At 39.5% G+C, this 12,027-nt stretch overlaps 1 pseudogene; it reads right to left on the bottom strand.

Annotated features, from left to right (window-relative positions):
• The window catches only part of LOC102824263, an 18,816-nt pseudogene extending 8,707 nt beyond the window's left edge, over window positions 1-10,109 (bottom strand).
• Between the last annotated feature and the right edge of the window lie 1,918 nt (window positions 10,110-12,027).

Below are 12,027 nucleotides of genomic sequence, written 5' to 3'. Positions count from 1 at the left end.
AGGGGATTGTAACCATGGCAATGAAACGATATACAATAGAATGAATGTAAAACTAATGTTCTCCCATGTAAACTATCACATAATTCACAATAAAACATTTATAATAATAGTAATAAAGTGTATGAGCTTCTATACTGAGGTAGAAAGATTCATAACTAACTCTATAATAATAGTTCTCAAATCAGGTGAGGTAGCCCTGTTTTGTTCAACTTGTTGGAAAAGAATGAGTGTGAATAAACCCAACTCCTGTCTATATCATCCATACTGCAGTCTTATAAAATTATCCTTTAGGTCTGTTATAACAACTGTTTATGATCATGAATATTGTTGGTCTCAGTAGTAATAATATTTTGCTTTCACTTGTTGAATTCATTTTCATGCAGTAGTTTAAGGGTTAAAAATTTAACTCAGTATTTGTGTACATAAATTAACTGTATATTTCTACTGCATAATCAGAAATCCAGATGTAAAAGAATACCTAAATATATTGTTGTTAAGTGCTCTTGAGTTGGTTCCAACTTATAGTGACCCTGTATAGGGTTTCCAGGGAGCAGCTGGTGAGTTTGAACCACCCACCTTGTGGTTCAAACCAACCTTGCGGTACAGTGCTTATCCCATAACACCATACCAGGACTCCTGGTTATTTTTTTATATGTATATTAAATCATGTAGTTTGGCTCCAAAGAAGTCAATTAGTGAAGCACTGACGTAATTTATCAACCAAAATTTGGAACACAGAATTTGCAAATTTGAATGGGAGAAAACTAAATCACACATAAAAGACAGTTGTTATTAAGTGCCATTGAGTCCATTCTGACTCTTAGCAACGCTGTACAGGGTTTTTGAGGAGTAGCTGGTGAGTTTGAACCACCGACCTTGTGGCTCAGACTGACCTTGAGGATGAGTGCTTATCCTACAGCACCATGTCATTTAGAAAAACAAACAAATGTGCTAATCTGCATGCTATTGATAGATGTTTTCTACCAAAATATAGGGAAAAAGAGCAAAGTGCCATGCATTAAAGGAAAAAGAGATGAACACATTTACTACTTCTTAAAGGTCGGTGATTCAAGCTCACCAGCTGCTCCTCAGAAACCCTATACAGGGTCGCTATGGGTCGGAATCGACTTGACGTCACTTAACAACAACAACAACAAAGTGGTAATGATTTATTTTGTTACGTTGAAAGCAGTGAAAATAATGAGCAATGTCTGTATTATTTGCAGTGAGAAGTTGGAATAGGGAAGAGAAACCTTTTTAGCAGAGCCCCTTCCATGGGATCCAAGAAGGCAGTCATGCCATTTATTTCTCCTATGTACCATATCTTCTTAAGAATGCTAAAACACATTTCCCATGGAGATTGCTTTGTTGTTTGGTGGGAAGCTTAAAATGTAGTAACTCATTACTCAGTATTCATAATAAGAATTCAGGGTAACATCTTTGTTGCACATTTCATCTGCCCACCCCTGAATCCAGCCCGCCATTGAATTCTCAACCCCCACCACTTAGAGCAGATGTTTAGATTTGTGTTATAAGTTTTCAGTTCAGTGATGTGGAGAATAGAGTTAAGAGAATGGTAAGGAAAGTATACTGGAAAGATCAAAAGCAAAACAAATGTGTGTTGATTACTGTATTAACCAAGATCATTTTGATTGCAAAAGACAGAAAATCAACTTACTCTGGTTATATGGATGACAATGTAGTAGATAGTTACTGTAGTAGGTATTGTCACTGGAAAGTTTAACATAAGTCTCTAACTGGAGGAAGACACAGCTAGATCCAGCACCTCAAACAATTTGTCAGTTTTTCTCCAGCTCTGGTTTACACATGGTAGACCCTCCACATGCAACATGCCTCTAAGCATTCTAAATTTATATCTGGCCAGCTTAGCAATGCAGGAGTTTAGGGAGATTAACTCCCTGTGTAGTTGAAAATCCACATACAATTTTTTTTTGCTATCGTGGTGTGGTGCTGAAGGATAAACATAGACTGCAATGGACTGCTTATCATGAGCTCTGGTGTTCAAACCCACCAGCTGCTACTAGGAAACCCAATATAGTGTCCCTATTGTGAGGTTGGTCCAGGATCAGGCAGTGTTTCATTCTGTTGTGCACAGAGTTGCTATGAGTCGGTACCGACTCAATGGCACCTAACAACAACAAAATTAGTCAGAACCAACTCAATAGCACTTAACAATAGCTAACCTTAAATTCCCACTACTCATCTGTCAGTTTGCCGTACTGTGGTAGCTTGCATGCTGCTGTGATTCTGGAAGCTATGCCACAGGTATTTTAAATACCAGCAGGGTCATCCATGGTGGACAGGTTTCAGCTGACCATCCAGATGAACACAGACTAGTAAGAAAGAGAGACAGACTACTCCCAAATATTCCATCACTGAAAACTATATGAATATCATTAGAACACTGTCAGATACCACCAGAATATTAAATATTGAAACATGATGAAGAACACCAGAATATTGTCACATATAGTGTCAGAAGATGAGCCTTTCAGGTTGGAAGGCACTGAAAATACCACTGGAAAAGAGCTGCCTCCTCAAAGTACAGTTGAACACGATGACATGAATGGAGTAAAGTCTTTGGGACCTTCATCTGCTAATGGGACACAACTCAAAATGAAGACAAACAGCTGTAAATATCCATTGCAACCCATAGCAACCTAGTATAGGGTTTTCAAGGGGCAGCTGGTGAGCTTGAACTGCTGACCTTGCAGTTCAAATCATGTAGTTTGACTCCAAAGAAGTCAGCTAGTGAAGCACTGACATAATTTATCAACCAAAATTTGATTGTGGTATGTATGGCACATTAACTCACAGAGCCACACCAGGACTCCATTGTTGTTGTTGTTGTTAGTTGCCATTGAGTCGGTACCTACCGATAGCGACCTTATGCACAGCAGAATGAAACACTGCCGGATCCTGAGCCAACCTCACTAGTGTTCACATGCTTGAGTCCAACGATGCTGGCACTTGGCCAATCCATCTCATTGGGGGTCTTCCTCTTTTCCTCTGACCCTCCCCCTTACCATTAGCAATCAAAAAATGGAATGTTCAAAGTATGAATCTAAGAAAATTGGAATTTGTCAAAATGAGACAGAATGCATAAACATTGATATTCTAGGATTAGGGAGATGAAATAGACTGGTATTGGCCATTTTGACTCTGACAATCACATAGTTTACTATGCCAGGAATTGCAAATTGAAGAGGAATGATGTCACATTCATCTTCAAAAATATATTAAGATCTTTATTGAAGTACAATGCTGTCTGTGACAGGATAATATTCAAATGCCTACAAAAAAGACCAGTCAACACTATTATTATTCAAATTTATGCATCATCTCCTAAAGCCAGTGGTGATGAAATTGAAGAATTCTACCCACTCTTTTGGTCTGAAATTGATCAAACATGCAATCAAGATTTTCTGACTAGTAATGGCAATTGGAATGCAAAGGCTGGAAAATATGGCTATGGTGATATAAAGGATACTGGAGATTGCATGATAGAGTTTTGCAAGACCAATATTTTCTTCATGGCAAATACCTTCTTTAAGCAACATGAAAGATGACTATACACTTGGACCCCACCAGATGGAATACACAGAAACCAAATTGACTACATCTGTGGGAAGAGAAAGTGGAAAAGCGCCATATAATCAGCCAAAATAAGGCCAGGGGCAAACTGTGGAACAGACCATCAATTGCTTGTATGCAACTTCAGGCTGAAGATGAAGAAAATTAAAACAAGTCCATGACAGACAAAATATGACGTTGAACATATTCCATCTGAATTTAGAGATTAACTGAAGAACAGATTTGATGCTTCAAAAACACCAAAGACCGAAGACCAGAAGACGTATGGGATGGCATCAAGAACATCATGCAGGAAGAAAGCAAAAGGTCATTAAGAAGACATGAAAGAAGCAAAAGATCAAAATGAATGTCAGAAAAGACTCTGAATCTTGTTCTACAGGATACAGATGCTAAACCAAATGGAAGAAATGAGGAAGCCAAAGAGATGAACAGGAAATATCAAAGGTCAACTAAAGAAGACAAAGTCAAATATAATGTAATTTGCAGACTTGGAGTTAGAAAACCAAAAGGGAAGAACACTCAGCATTTCTCCAGCTAAGGGAACAGAAGAAAAAATTCAAGCCTTGGCTTGCAATATTGAAAAATTCTATGGGCAAAATATTGAATGATGCAAAAAGCATCAAAAGAATATGGAAGGCATACACAAAGTCACTGTAACAAAAAGAAATAGTTAACGTTCAGTCATTTCAAGGTTTAGCACATGATCAAGAGCCAATGATCCTAAAGGTAGAAGTCCAAGGTGCATTGAAGACCTTTGCAATGAACAAGGCACCAGAAATTAGTGGAATACAGATTGAAATCTCTCAACAAATTGAATCAGCAATGGAGGTACTTACTCATCTATGCCAAGGAATTTGGAAAACAACTTTAGAGCCAACTGACTGAAAGAGATATATATTTTGCACATTCCAAAGAGAGGTGACCCCACAGAATGCAGAAATTATCAGACAACATCATTAATATCACATGCAAGTAAAATTTTGCTGAAGATAATACAAAACTGACTGTAACCATATATTGACAGAGAACTTCCAGAGGTTCAAGTCAGATACAATAGAAGGCATGGAATGAGGGATATCATTGCTGATATTAAATGGATCTTGGCTGGAAGCAGAAAATACCAGAAAGATGTTTACCTGTGCTTTATTCACTCTGCAAAGGTTTTGACTATGTGGATCATGCCAAGCTAGGGGCAACATTGTGGAGAATGATTATTCCAGAACACTTAATTGTGCTCATGAAGAACCTGTACATAGATTGTTGTTCTAACAGAACAAGGGAACACGGAAAGGTTTAAAATTAGGAAAAGTGTGTTCCAGTATTGTATTATTTCACCATACTTAGTCAATCCATTTGATGTGCAAATAATTTGAGAAGCTGGATTACATGAGGAAAAATGTTGCATCAGGATTGGAGGAAGACTTATTAACAACCTGTGATATAAAGATAACACAACCTTGCTTGCTGAAAGGGAAGAGGACTTAAAATATTTACTGGTGAAAATCAAAGACCATAACCTTCAGTATGGATTGCATCTCAATGAAGAGAAAACAGTACTCCTCACCACTTGACCAATAAATCATATAAATGCAGAAAAGATTGAAGTTGTCAAAGACTTCATTTGGCTCAGATAAATAATCAACACTCATGTAAGCAGCAGTCAAGAAATTAAACAACCTATTGCCTTAGGCACATCTGCTGTACAAGACCTCTTTTAACTATTGAAGCTCAGAGATATCAGTTTGAGAACTTTAGGACTTAGGTGACCTGTTGTTTTAGGTGCCATTGAGTCAGTACCAACTCATAGTGACTCTATGCACAACAGAACGAAACACTGATCCAGGTTCACTATCATTGCCATGATTGAGTCCATCGATGCTGCCACTTTGTCAATCCATATCACTGGGGGTCTTCCTCTTTTTCTCTGACCCTCCACCCTACTAAACATGATATCCTTCTCCAGCGACTGGTCCCTCCTGACAATATGTCCAAAGTATGCGAGACAAAGTTTGGCCATCCTGGCCTGCAAGGAGCACTTTGGCTGCACTTCTTCCATCACAGGTCTATTAGTTCTTTTGGCATCCAATGGCACTTTCAATATAGGTGATCCAAATCATGGTATTTTCAATAACCTCATATGCATGTGAAAGTTGGGCAGTGAATAAGGGTGACCACAGATGAATTGATGCATTTGAGTTACAGTGTTGGAGAAGAGTACTGAAAGTATCATGAACTGCCAAAAGAACAAACAGATCTGTGTTGCAAGAAGTACAGTCAGAATGCTTCTTGGAAACCAAGATGGCTGACTTCTCACCTACCTCGGACGTATTATCAGGAGGAACCAGTCCTTGAAGAAGTATATTATGTTTGGTAAAATTAAGGGTCAGAGAAAAAGAGGAAATTCCCTAACAAGATGGATTAGCACAGTGGCAGCAGCAATGGTGCTAGGCATAGCAATGATTGTGAGGCTGGCTCAGGAGCAGGCAGTGTTTCGTTCTGTTGTGTATGGGGTCACTAAGAGTGGGTGCTGACTAGATGGCATCTAACAACACCAGGGAGTCCTGGTGTGGCATTGTTGATTAATGCACTGGACTGCAAAGTCCGTTGGAACCACGAGGTCTGGTGCTTCAAGTTCACCAGCTGCTCCTCAAAAACTCTATAAGGGATTAATATGGGTTGGAACCCAACTCTACGGCACTTAACAACAACAATGACAACAACAACCTTAAATTCATCAGTTCAAACCCACCAACTGCCTCAGTGGAGAAAAATGAAGCTTTCTGCTACTGCAAAGAGTATATCTTTGGAAACCCTATACAGGATGGCTATGAGTCATAATTGACTCGATAGCAGTGAGCCTGGTTTTGGTTTGGGAAATTAGAGAAATCAATTTGGTCTTTGGACAACCAAAGGTGTTAATTCGGTCCCCTATGGATTCATTATTGTATAAATGCCATACAAATTGTTTTCTGTCAGTTTCGGTTTAGGCACTTTCCTCAACAGAAACAATTCTATCTTGGGATGGAGAAATGCTGGGAACCCTGAATTCAATATATAAATGTCCCCTAAGAATAATGTTTTAGGAACTAATAAAGATGTTGTTAAGTGCTAGCGAGTCAGTTCTGACTCATGGTAATCCTGTGTAGAATTTCCAAGGATTATCTGGTAGATTTGAACCACCAACCTTGTGGTTAGCAGTCCAGCGCTGGATAACTTTAGTATAACTGTTGTTGTTGTATGCTATGGAGTTGGCAACAGCTCTGCATATGGTTTCTGAGGAACCGCTGGTGGTTTTGAACAGCTGACCTTGTGGTTAGCAGTCCAGTTCTTATCCTACAGTGCTCTGGTATAACTATAGGTTATACCAGGGCTTTTGGTATAACTAAACATCAAGAAATCAACAATTAAAATAAGAAAACAGTTCTCCATGAACTGATCATTCATGTGAGCTCAGAGTGCTTTGAATTCCTTCTTTAATGCCTTTCATTGGAATTCTAGGTGTGACATTCAACTTTAAATGAAAAGGAATGACAAAATCTAAGTTTAAATCAAACCACCCTCTGCACTTTTTAAAAAGCAATCTTAGCATTGGAATGCTAAGTACGAGGTCAGTGTTTCAAACCCACCAACCACTCTGCAGGAGAAACATGAGGCTTTCTGTTACAGTAAAGATTTATAGCCTTGGAAACCCAATACAGGGTCGCTATGAGTTGGAATCGACTTTATGATTGTGAGAGTATGTGTCTGTGAGAATATGTGTTTTGTCTACTGCAAAATTTGGTTGAATCCCACACATATGCACATATACACACATTGATTGCAGTACAGCACTGAGCAAAACGTTAATCAGACTGATAACACATCACTCGCATCTTAATAAAATAAGCAGTACACTCAAGCATATATAAACCATTTGTTTTCCTCCTATTTTGCAAGGAGAAGATAAAAACACATCAGGACTGTGTTCATGTTGTTGCAAGAGAATCTTTTCCTATCTTTGTTAATAACTATTTCAAGGTTCCCAATTTGGAGTGTCTGTATATATGTAAGTAATTTTTGTAAGACTTCAAGAGCTAAGCAATTAAGCAGCTAAATCAATAATACAGAGAAAGGGAGGAGGGTATTTTTATGTCGTTCTCATAAAACTCATTACTGGTTATGTCTCTGAAGTGAAATCATATTAATGGACCACAGGCCATATACTTATAAATTCCTCATGCATCCCAGAAAATTTCATTCTAGTGAGGCTCCGTGTACCCCACACTGGAATGTTCCAGAGACAGCTGCTGGCTTGCAATTCTAAACCATCTGATGCTAAGGTCCGAAATCCATCTTTAAAAGCATCTTTGCTTGATTGTCAGCTGTCCACCTCAGGGAACAGGCAGTGTCCAGTGCTCTGGCAGCACAAGTTAATTTGTCAACTCCAGCTAGTGCCTCATTCCAATGGTTTCTGTCACGGTCTAGACACACTCGTTTTTCTTCCTGAGTGTTCTCTTCTGGGTCTTTGATCCACTGAAGGCTACCATGGTTCTGATCATTACCAGACAAATACTCCAGGAATAAACATAGCCTTATGGAAATGTAGATATCGAGCACAATCAATATATCCCAGAGAACAATTTATTGAAGTGATGTGATACAGAATTCAAAGACTGAGTATTTAGCTGAAAATGAGGTATTATTCAAGGTCTTTTATTCACTGAATCCTTAGTATAAATACAAAAAGGGAAAATATTTATTGCCCTTCATAGTTTATGGATTTGTCATCTGTAAGATATTTCAAGGAAAAATTCCAAAAACTCTGGAGCAATCCCAAGCAAAGAATACATTACAGAAACATGTTTTAAGGAACATATTTTACTGCAGGGGTAAAAGCATCACTTGCATCTCACAAAATTTTGGAGATTTAATGAGTAACCATTTAGCTGAATAGAGAATTTACTGTCTAGTAACTTTGAAGCAAAATAAAACCCATTGTTTTTCATGTTTGTTTTTTTTTTTAATCCCATCTCATGTATAGAGCAACCTTTTAAAAATCAATTTGAAACACTATCAGTATCTCTCGCATATTCTCACAACCTGTCTGTCCTATTAACTTCTGTTATCAGTTATTAAATCACCATTTCTATTACCCAAGCTGGAAATCTAGAAACTCATTGAAGAAAAGTCTCCTTCATCTAACTATAACAAAGATCACCAAATTTTATGTCTTACTCATTTGAGTTCTTAACTTTCTCTATATCTGTCATTATTGTATTTTAATACATGCCCTTTTTATGTTGCCTAGATTATGCTCTCTCCCCTCATGAAAAATTCTAACTTCATCAAATCTCTACACCATGTAATAATCCACCTATCACACCACCTTCAGGGTTACATTTTGTAAAACTCAGTAACAACTCTATCAATTGCAGCTTGAAATCATTAGCATGACACATCTCCATTCTCCAGCCCTAGGTTACCTATCATGTAACCAGGTAACCATGTAACCATGCCTTTCTATCCACCAACTGCACTTCAGTGGGACTGTACTAGTCACTCTTTACTGAATACGCTACACATTCTGAAGTTTCTTTGCACTTGCCCTATGGTACAATGATTGGCTTGGTATGGTTTTCTAGCCATAGTTTTTACTGTTGTTGTTATGTGTTGTGGAATTGGTTCTGGCTCATCGCGGGCTGCGAACCTTAACGTCAGTGGTTCGAAACTACCAGCCGCTCCGCGGGAGAAAGATGAGGCTTTCTACTCCCGTAAAGATTTACACCCTCGGAAACCCTGTACAGGGTCGCTATGGGTCGGAACCGACTTGGTGGCACTTAACAACAACAACATAGCGACCCTGCACAGGATTTCTATGGCTGTAAATCTTTACAGGAGCAGAAAGACTCATCTTTCTCTTGCGGAACAGGTGGTAGTTTCCAATTACTGACCTGTGAGATTAGCAGCCCAATTCATAACCATTACGCTATCAGAGATAACTGGGCAAGACCAGCAAAATGGATGTATGGGATTCTATGTGGGGATTGATCAATTTTGCCTATTAACTGGGTATGAAATGAGCAATCTCAGAAGCAGGAATGAGGTCTCTCATTATCATCAAGAAATAAATACCCAGAGTGGAGCTTGTCCTTTGGGCTGAGTTCCCTGCGTGTTGAACCTTCTTGATCCAGTGGACAGAGAACTGTGACATCAGAGAAGTGATGGAGAAGTGGGAGGAGCAGAAGCAGCAGCACAGAGACCAGGACACAGGGCAGTGGATTCCCCAGCCCAGGGAGCGAGAATGCTGAGGGAGGCTCACTTGCAGTGTGGTTTGCTCCAGACATTAATCAGGGGAGTTAGGTTTGGTGACCCACAGAGGGAGAGAGGATTACCTTTGGGCTGAGGTTTATGGCAGAGTGGAATGTCCTTTGAGCATTTGTCAGCAGCATTAAAGGAGCTTTGTAACATTGTCCACGCAAGGCAGAGGCCAAGGCGCTCCATGGGTGAGAGACCATCCTGAAGGCACAACTGAGTCAAGAGATGCTCCTGACCATATTGAGCATTTCTGATCCCAAATTATAATCTAACTTCCCTAATGAGCCTCATAAATGTGAGTATATTCTGTGTGGCTGTTGCAATGAATGATCAAATCTAGCACAGAAGTAGAGGGTGGCTTGGGAGGGGTGGTTGATGTCAGAATTGGTGAAGAAGGTTGGAGGGTAGAGATATATCTGACCTCATGGGCTGATGTTTAATTTGATTCTCATTCCAAATGGTGAAGTTACAGGAGGTTAGACATTGCACTCACACAATTTTTACATGCCCCATAGAGCCTGATCAAGAGAGAGAAATTTGAACACAGTAAGTTTAAAATATAGTAAACTCAAAAAAATACATAAAGAATAAGTACAAGAAGTGAAGTCCTGGTGTGGCACTGTGGGTTAATGCGCCAGACTGCAAAGCCGTTTGGACTGCAAGGTCAGCAGTTCAAGCTCACCAGCTTCTCTCTGGAAACCCTATACAGGGTAGCTATAGGTCAGAATTCACTCAACGGCACTTGACGACAACAACAACAACAACAACAAGTATAAGAAGCAGTCACCATCCCCACCTGTAGGTTTAAGATTGCTGTTGTTTTTAGGTGCTCTCGAGTTGTTTCTGACTCATAGTGACCCTTTACAGGTTTTCCAAGGGATGGTTGGTGGGTTTGAACTGCCGCTGGCAGTGCCACACCAAGGTTCATGCTTAAGATTGTTGTTGCATCTAAGTGCTGTCAAGTTCGTTCCAACTCATAGCAATCGTGTATAGTTTCTGAAGAGCAGTTGGTAGGTTTGAACTGCTGACCTTGTGGCTCAAGGTCCAGTGCTCATCCTACAGCACCTCACCAGGAATGCAGGTCTAAGATAGACCTCTACAAACACTTTCAAAGAGATATCCAGATCTCATTGAAGAGGGCTCAATAACTATAATACCAAGTTGGAGAATTTTGCTGCAAATACACCCTTTGAAACTTGTCAAGGAAGTTATTCATGAGGAAGTGTCTCACTGGAGGCCTTATGCTATGAAATGGCCTGAGGCAGTAACTAAGGGAAAGTGCTGGCTGCTGAGGGTGGCTGCCTGCTGACAATAAAGAAGCTAAAGCTGGAGAACCATGGAGTACCAGTTCAGTAAACATACAAAACTAGGAAGCAAAACTCTTTCCTATTGCAATGTCTCTATAGCACCCTCCATTAACAAAACCTAATATCTTTACAGTTGGAGTCCTAATGTGGAGATGTGGGATAATGTAAAGGACCACAAGGTTGATTTGAACCACAGGATTGGTGGTTCAAATTCACCAGCTTCTCCTCAGAAACCCTTTCCAGGATCGCTATGAGTCAGAATCGACTCAACAGCACTTAACAACATCCTTCCAGTTTGCAAAGAAACACTATTTAAAGGGTCTATTTCCTCAAAGTAGACTTGACAGTGTTGACACTAATGGAGTAAATCCTGTGGGAGAAAAGTCCGTGGGACCTTCATTTGCTGAAGGAGCACAACTCAAAATGAAGAGAAACAGCTGTAAATACCCATTGAAAATCAGAACATGGAATGTACTAAGTATGAATCTGGAAAAATTGGAAATTGTCAAAAATTAAAGGGAGCATATAGAAATCAATATCTTAGGCATTAGTTAGCTGAAATGGGCTGGTATTGGACATTTTGACTCTGACAACCACATGGTTTACTGTGCTGGGAGTGACAAATTGAAGAGGAATGGTGTTGCATTCATTGTGAAAAAGAACATATCCAGATCAGTCATGAGGTACAACACTGTCTGTGATAGGATAATATCCATGCACCTACAGGGAAGCCTAGTTAATACCACTATTATTCAAATTTACGCACCAACCACTAAAGCCAGTGAGGATGAAATAGAAGAATTCTGCCAAC

The sequence above is a fragment of the Chrysochloris asiatica genome, unplaced genomic scaffold (assembly GCF_000296735.1).
Source record: "Chrysochloris asiatica unplaced genomic scaffold, ChrAsi1.0 scaffold00149, whole genome shotgun sequence".
NCBI lineage: Eukaryota > Metazoa > Chordata > Mammalia > Afrosoricida > Chrysochloridae > Chrysochloris > Chrysochloris asiatica.
This window is presented reverse-complemented; position numbering and strand designations above follow the sequence as displayed.